The following is an 8209-nucleotide window of genomic DNA, read 5'->3' as shown; positions in this document are numbered from 1 at the left end:
CCATCTCCTAGATGGCAAGTAATTCAATATATGTTAAAGATGGCAAAATTTGTGTTAAATCTAATATATTCATACATATTTATGCAATTATCTTGCTGCACAAGAAAAATCAGATCAAAAAGGAAAAAAATGAGAAAGAAAATAAAATGCAATCAAACAACAACAAAAAGAGTGAAAATACTATGTTGTGATCCATACTGAGTTCCAACAGTCCTCTCTCTGGGTGTAGATGACTCTCCATCGCAAGATCAGTGGAACTGGCTCGAATCATCTATTGTTGAAAAAAGACGTGTCTATTATAATCTTGTTGTACAATGATCTTGTGGTTCCACTCATTCATGTAAGTCTCTCCAGGCCTCTCTGAAATTATCCTGCTGATCATTTCTTATAGAACAATAACATTACATAACATTCACATACCATAACTTATTCAGCCATTCTCCAACTAATGGGCATCTAATCAGTTTCCAGTTTCTTGTCACTACAAAGAGGGCTGCCACAAACATTTTGGCACATACAGGTCCCTTTCCCTCTTTTAAGATCTCTTTGGGATATAAACCCAGTAGAAACACTGCTGGATCAAAGGGTATGCACATTTTGATAGCCTTTTGGGCATAGTTCCAAATTGTTTTCCAGAATGGTTGTATCAGTTCAAGACTCCACCAACAATGTATTAGTGTCTCATTGCCCACATCCTCTCCAATATTCATCATTATCTTTTCCTGAGAGGTGTGAAATGGTACCTCAGAGTTCTTTTAATTTGCATTTCTCTGATCAATAGTGATTTAGAGCAGTTTTTCATATGACTAGAAATGGTAGAAAGTTCGTTTCCAGAAGGCAATAGGAGGGGGCCAAATTAAAAAAAAATTAAAGTACATTTGGCACTAGCAGAGAGATGGAGAGGAGAGGTAAAAAGGTGAGGGGACTATGAGTGCCCATTATTGTATATGATGCCAGACATGGTCATTGTTGCTTGCTTTTGCTTCACTGTTTTGATTTGCCCCAAAGGAAGGCTTTTGCTGTTTGAGTGGAGGTATTTTGGTAAAGGATTGTGACAGTAAGACAAAAGGCATTAATGAAATAGGAGGGTCTTTTTTTGAGTCAGTAAAACATTGAAGTGATTGGACTAAATAATCTTTAATGTGTCTTCCAACCCTAAAGTTCTAATTAATACTAAATCTTACTCACCTTCAGAATTTTGTAGTTCAGATAGGGTAGCTAGCTAGGAACAACAAGCAGAATCAGTCTTCATTGTAAGAGGATTGACCTATAAGTCCCAGGAAGACAACTGGTAATTCATCATCTCTCTTTCTCAAATGTCAAAGTTCTATAAGTGGAAGGAGGTATGAGGATCAACAGAGACAAATATGTGAAATGACTTATGAATTAGGAAGAGCAGTACATATGTAAAAGATTATTTTTAGTGTTCTCTACTAGAATGCAATTTTTTGGGGGGAGACACATTACCAGTCATTATTACTTTAGTATAAATGAGTTGATCAGACCATTTTTGATGTAATAGAGGAGGACAGGTTTGGGTGGAGGAGAGGAATAAAAACATATCTATTGGATGCAATGGTAAAATAAACTTTTAAAAAATACTTCATTTCACTTTTATTTGTACTGTCATATTTACTCCTTTCCTATAAGCTTTCTTCAGTTTCTTTTGGGATATCTTTTTCTTTTCAGCAACCTCCTCTTCTGTTTTAAGAATAATTTGTTCCTTTTCAGTAAGTATCATCTCAATATGGCAAGGAGAACTTATGTATGGGTTGATTCTATCACGAGTCCTGTAAGTACATCATCACATTTTAGAAGCCTTGTTAACTTGATTATGCTCTGTATACTTATTGTGTATCTATTTATATTTTAATATATTTAACATCTACTGGTCATCCTTCCATCTAGGGAAGGGGGTGGGGGGGTAAGAGGTAAAAAATTGGAACAAGAGGTTTGGCAATTGTTAATGCTGTAAAGTTACCCATGCATATATCCTGTAAATAAAAGGCTATTAAATAAAAACAAAAAACCCAAAAAAACCAAAAACTTGATTATGCTCAATGACAACAGAATCCACATCCAAATCCTTCAGTTCTGCAATCCTTTTTGCATTTTTAAACATATGTAGCAAGAACTCAGCACTCTTTTTGAGCCACTGTCCCTGTGTCAAATCCCATTGCTTAGCATAAACACACTTGCCAATTCCACTATTATCTTTGTGGAAGGAAATACATTGTTTCTTCAATGTGGCATCTTTTAAATACTTGGTAGCTTTTCGGATATGCATGCCCTTGATAGCTTGGGCTGTTTCATGATTCTTCTTGAAGTGGACCTGGAGATTGGAGCCCCTTAACATGCACAATTTTGTGGGGTTCTGTGGGTCAAGAGAATATCTCACCATTTTAAATGATTACCTAGGATAGTTTAAGGGAAAAGGAAGAGGAAAAATAAACTTCAACTCAGATTGAGACCACTGAGCATATAGGATAGGAATAGAGGGAGCTAAGAAAGGGAAGTTATCAGCAATAACTTTTGCTACATCACAATTTTGGATTCTGTCTTAATCATCAATTAGCTATGTGACCTTGGAAAATTTATTTCACCTCTCTGGGCTTCAGTTTCCTCATCTGTAAAATGAGGAAATTGGACTAGATGGAATCTAGATGGAATGATTTTTTTTTTCAGCTTTCACATTTGGTGACTGGCATTTTAGGTCTTGGAACTCACCCAAGGATAACTCTCATCAATAATTATTGACCCCAGAAACCCCCAATGGGGGTCCCCATTGACCCCCAGATTGGAGCTTGCCTTCAAATCTCTTCAGATGACACAGATGCAAACAGACAAGCAGGCACTTGCCAGGGAACTCCAATCTTCCACCATGTGAAAGACAAAGACCAGTTTCCCTGGACTAGTGCCAAGGGCATCAGTCCCTATGGCAGCCTACAGATCCCAAAGCAAGGGTTACCAGATGCTGGGAGATTGGAGTTCAGTAATAGAACTAATCCAAGTCCAAACTCCCTCATGTGTGTTCTCACAGAGGAGACAACTCAACAAATTTGCGTAGATTGAAGACTGAGCAGATGTTGTAACTAGTTAGACCTTCTATGTTTTTATTATTGATACCTTTGAGCTCCTTTCAGGGATAGAGGGAGCACGCACCCCGTGTGTGTGTGTGTGTGTTTGTGGGGGGTTGCCTCTATATCTATCCTTTATATAGCTTCCTTTGTATACATTTGTTTGCATGTGTCTCCCCCTTTAGATTGTAAGCTCCTTGAAATCAGGAACTGTCTTTTGGTTTTGTTTTTTTTTTTTTTTTTTACTCCCAGTACTATGAACATAGTAAATGCTTAATAAATGTCTATTGAGACTTCGATTGTGTGCACATACAAACCCATGTGGAACCTCCCAAAAAGTTCATATTCTTTTTGAGTTATTATTATTCCTTGCAAGATTTTCTGTGAGAAATCTCATGTCTAAAATTCTACAGATGTGGAGAGCCCCTAGCTCTTAACAAGCACTTATATTTGATATGGGATAGGCTTTATTTCATTCCATAGAAAATGTACCAAACACAAAGAACTAACTGGAGCATATAAGCAAATGTAAAATAAAAGGACTCACAGTATGCTATAAGTAATCAACATAATTCTTTCTCTGTAAATCCTATTTTTCCTACCAGGGTCCTAAAGTCCTTCTGACTCATCACTACCTTGTAGCTTAGACTTTCCTTAGAAGGGAACTTAACTTGGGTTTACCAAAGGGGTCCCACCCCAACATTCCTGTGAATTCCTCTCACACAGCTCCTCCCAAACTTATAGTGCCACCTTATGATTTGGACACTCCTCAGAAAGGAATCTTTCTTTGGGCTCTTAAATAGCCAGCCCTTTTTGCTATTAGACCTGTAATGTCTGAACAAGTCAAGTCAACAAATCTTTATTCTTTTAATAGCACTTTATTTTTCCAAATACATGTAAAGATAGTTTTCAAAATTCATTTTTATAAAACTTTGTGTTCCAAAAATTTCTCCCCATCTCCTTCACCTCCCCTCTTTCCAAGACAGCAAGTAATCTGGTATAGGTCAAATATATGCAATTCTTTTAAACATATTTCCATATTTATCATTTGTGCAAGAAAAATCAGACCAAAAGAAAAAAAACACAAGAAAGAAAGAAAAAACAAGAAAACAATAACAATAATCATAAAATTGTGAAAATACTGTGCTCCAATCCACATCCAATCTTCATAGTTCTCTCTCTGGATGCTAATGGCACTTCCCATCTCAAGTCTATTGGAAAGTAACTACATAAGAAGTTTCTCCTCCTCTAATTAGGAAGCATATATCCAAGAATGACTTTTTGAGATTTGCTTTTGAGCCAGGTGCATGAGCTCCTCGGTGCTTCAGATGTTAAGCACTGAGGATACAAAAAGAAGCAAAAGACAAGCCCTTCTCTCAAGGAGTTTGTCCTAGAGCTCTTGGTCTGAGAAAATCCATTCTCATGTCTCTGATCTCTGGTTTGTCCCCAGAAACGGGGGAAAAAGACAAAAGTGGCTAGAAACTTTCTTGATACTTTTTGGGTAAGTGAATGTAACTCCCCCATACTTTCACCGTATGGTTTATTAAAGACTCTGGAGGTAGGGAGGGGAAGATTCTAATAAACCCCTCTCTCTCCTCCTGAATGTTTTCAATCCCTCCAGACGAAAGACAGAAGGGGAAAGGAAAAAAGAAGACCAGAGCCTTGCTGAAGTTTGTTTCTTCAGCTAGAGAAACTCCTTTGGATGACAGTTCCGATCCAGCAATATAGGACAGATTAGCAATGGGAGATTAATTTCTTTCTGACATTTCCCCAGGGCTGTTAAGCAATCTCAGGAGCAATTTTCCTTGCCTGGAATGCTGTACTCCAGAAATTCACTGCTATCTACTTCAGTTTTGTGTTGGTTGAAGGACAGAAATCAAGTTCCAGGTTCTGAGCTGGGTTTCCAGCCACAGATAAGTATATCCACTAAAATGGTAATTGTGGGGAAAGGCAAACACAAGTATAGAGTGTATGTGTGTGTGTGTGTGTGTATAAAGTAAATATATGTGCCATACTTGTGCATATAAATTGATTATAGTGCATAAAGGACATCTGAAATTTATCTTGATGTATTTGGTTGTTACATGTATATGCATGTATACATATATACACACACATATATAAAATATTACTTGAAATATATTTATCACACATATTTATACCAAAGAATAGAAGAAAAGAAATGGAACACACTAGAAAGAAGCACAAACAGAATACCTTTGAAAGACACAGGTTGAATTTATTACAGGTAGGTCCCTGTGCAAATGATAAATCCCTAAAGTGGTCAGATTTTTCAAATTATACTGCATATTTTCATTGGGATGGAACCAATGGCCATATGCATTGAAAGTGTCAAAAAACAAACAAACAAACAAAAACCAAAGCTCACAATATCCCCTGCTAAACCAGATTAAAATGCTATTGGAAAAATATTTAACAAAATATAATAACATATAGATGTTTATATGTGGTTTTGTAAATCAATATGTAGTCCAAAATGGTTCTTATGCAAGGTTTAGTGATGCCCTTAAGCTTTTTTTTTTTTTTTGAGCTTGATATACCTGTTGAAATTCAAATATTTTGACCAACTCAAGGGATTATTTGCAATAATTGGGACATATCTTTAGATTACTTTAAAAAGACAAGCTATATAATAATTTGCAGTTTAATATATGACCCTCTTCCCTCTTCTACTATGTATATGGAAATACCTATTTTATTTGGTGCTTGCTAAATTCATAATACAAATAAAATAAAATAAAAAGTTAAATACTTGGCCTTAGATTAAGGAAGCTCAGAATATAAGTCTTACCTTTGTGTCTTGGGGGGTAAATCACTTAACCTTTTAGTGCTTTTTAAGACTGCCAACCCTTACAACTCAATATTGGGAGATTTCCTCAATGAGAATTCCCTTCACAAGTGAAACACACACAGAGTCTCTCAAAAAAAGTCAGGGGGTCTTTTTGTCTAAATTAGAATCCAGTATTCCTTTCCTTATACACATTTCCTGATGTCTCATCATGGTGTGGAAATGATACTTGGTTTTCCAAACCTCTGCCAATGAAGTCCTCCCAGGAATTATCTATTTGGGAATCCTCCCAGCACAAGGCCAGCATCAGACCATGGAAAGATACTCATCACCAGACTTGTGACTACCAGGTGACACATTTTTTCTTGAGCAGAGCAGCTCATGAGGACCATCTATATAGTACTGTGTGTGGGGGGGTTGATCTGCAGTGGGGGGAAGTATTAACAGAGAGGAAAGTGGGGATCCTTAGAATCCTAGAGTAAGGTCAGGTCAGGTAAGTTCAGAGATATGGTAACTGCCTTCTGAATCAGAGGCAGAGGAGTAAGAGTAGAAATGTTCTCATATATTAGGAGGAAGACATCATGAGCTAACAAGAGGAGAGGGTCAGTTTAAGAAGAACTTTCTGGTTTTTAATGATGCTTCTGGATTTTTAAAGTAAGTAATATTCGTAATAAACTTAGGGAGAGGCAGTGTGGTACAATAGATAAAGAGCTGATTTTGGAATTAGTAAAACCTAGTTTCCTGTCATCTCTGACACATGTTTGCTATGTGTACCTGTAACTTCTTAATGCCTTAAGCAGCTAGCTCCCTAATATCATAGTTTATAGGTTGATTGCTGAACTGCATTGATAGGAAGAATTTCTTCATTTCTTCATAAATCAAGATACCCCTCCTCCAACACCAACAATAGAAGCAAATAAAACAAAATGATTTAGGAAGTGTCTTTAATAACACAAATTATTAAACAAAATAAGGGAGAATCCTGGGAGTTTTTTAAAAATTAAGTATAATTTTTTTGTTGCTCTGTATTTAATATCAACAAACATGAGCATTTCTTTGTACACAGAAGAATAGAAAAGAGGACTATATATGAAACCAAAAAATTCTATTGCATAGAGATTACATTTTTTAAAAAGAATGTAATAATTTCAACATATTTGTTTCAAAGCTGTCTTACTTGTCAATCTCCTCATGAACCTTCTGTGTTTTCTTTTATGTATTTTGAAAATATTTGATCATGTAAGTAATTTTGACCATTATGAGTAGCCAAATTAACTATAAAGGACATAAAGAAAAACGCTATCTGCATTCAGAGAAAGAAATGTATAAATATATATATAAAAGAAGTAGATAGAATAATTTTGCATATATTATATTGCCTATATATGTCTTCTAGTAGCTATCTCTAAGATAGGAAGGGAGGAAAGGAAATAAAGAAATTTATATGCTATTTTACCATATATTTAAAAGGAATAGCAAGTTGTACATAATAGACTTGCAGTTTTGTATGTAATTTTTTTTATCATATTGTGCTATAGAAATTCCTGTTTTGTTCCATAAATTAAAAATAAAGTAAATTTTGCCACATCACTGTGAATCAGAAAGTAGGTAAATGATGAAAACTCAAGACAAAAAGTAATTAGGTTGAATTGAGTTTTGTTAGATGAGGATTGAGTGGCAAAAGAGAAAAATATTAATCTTTTGATCATCAGTGGGAGTAATCTTAAACTGGAATGGGGAAGGCTTATTTACCCACTTGTGAAAAAAAATGATTTAAGATTTTTATGTATAGGAGAATTGGTCATTTGGGGTCAAGTGCAATATCCTCCTTGGAAGCTTGATGAGCATGCTACCAAAAGTACAAATAAAGATTGGTACTTTATTTCTTCATTTCCCCATATACAGGTATCCTCAAATTATTTTCTTTGGGGTTAGTATGTGTTGATGAAAAATTTGTTAATTAGTTACTGATTGATAACAGGGTGTGTATATACAGAAAGCATGACTATACAATCCATACCTTCTCACTGGTATAATTGGAATAACTCTTACCTTGCCTCTTCCTCTTTCTTAGAGGTCTTCAAACTCTGCAAAAGGTATACCTTTTTTCCTAATTGCTCTTAACTGCTACCACTGTCCCTTCCCCAATTTACGTTGTATTTTTTTGCATACATTTTATATCTACCAGGTATAAAATATGCCTGGCAGGTTCCTTGTATGTGCCAAGCCTAAATTGGGCCAGTCCAGTAACTCAGGTTTGAGGGTTAAAATACAGTGAGACACTTGTGGATCTTAACTACAATTTTAAAAAAATTACTAATCT

The 8209-nt window shown here is 35.6% G+C and overlaps 1 pseudogene; it reads right to left on the bottom strand.

Moving 5' to 3' along the window:
- Nucleotides 1-1603: 1603 nt before the first annotated feature.
- On the bottom strand, nt 1604-2401 carry LOC100934093 (annotated as a pseudogene).
- Nucleotides 2402-8209: the final 5808 nt, after the last annotated feature.

Source organism: Sarcophilus harrisii, chromosome 3 (assembly GCF_902635505.1).
Source record: "Sarcophilus harrisii chromosome 3, mSarHar1.11, whole genome shotgun sequence".
Taxonomy (NCBI): Eukaryota; Metazoa; Chordata; class Mammalia; order Dasyuromorphia; family Dasyuridae; genus Sarcophilus; species Sarcophilus harrisii.
This window is presented reverse-complemented; position numbering and strand designations above follow the sequence as displayed.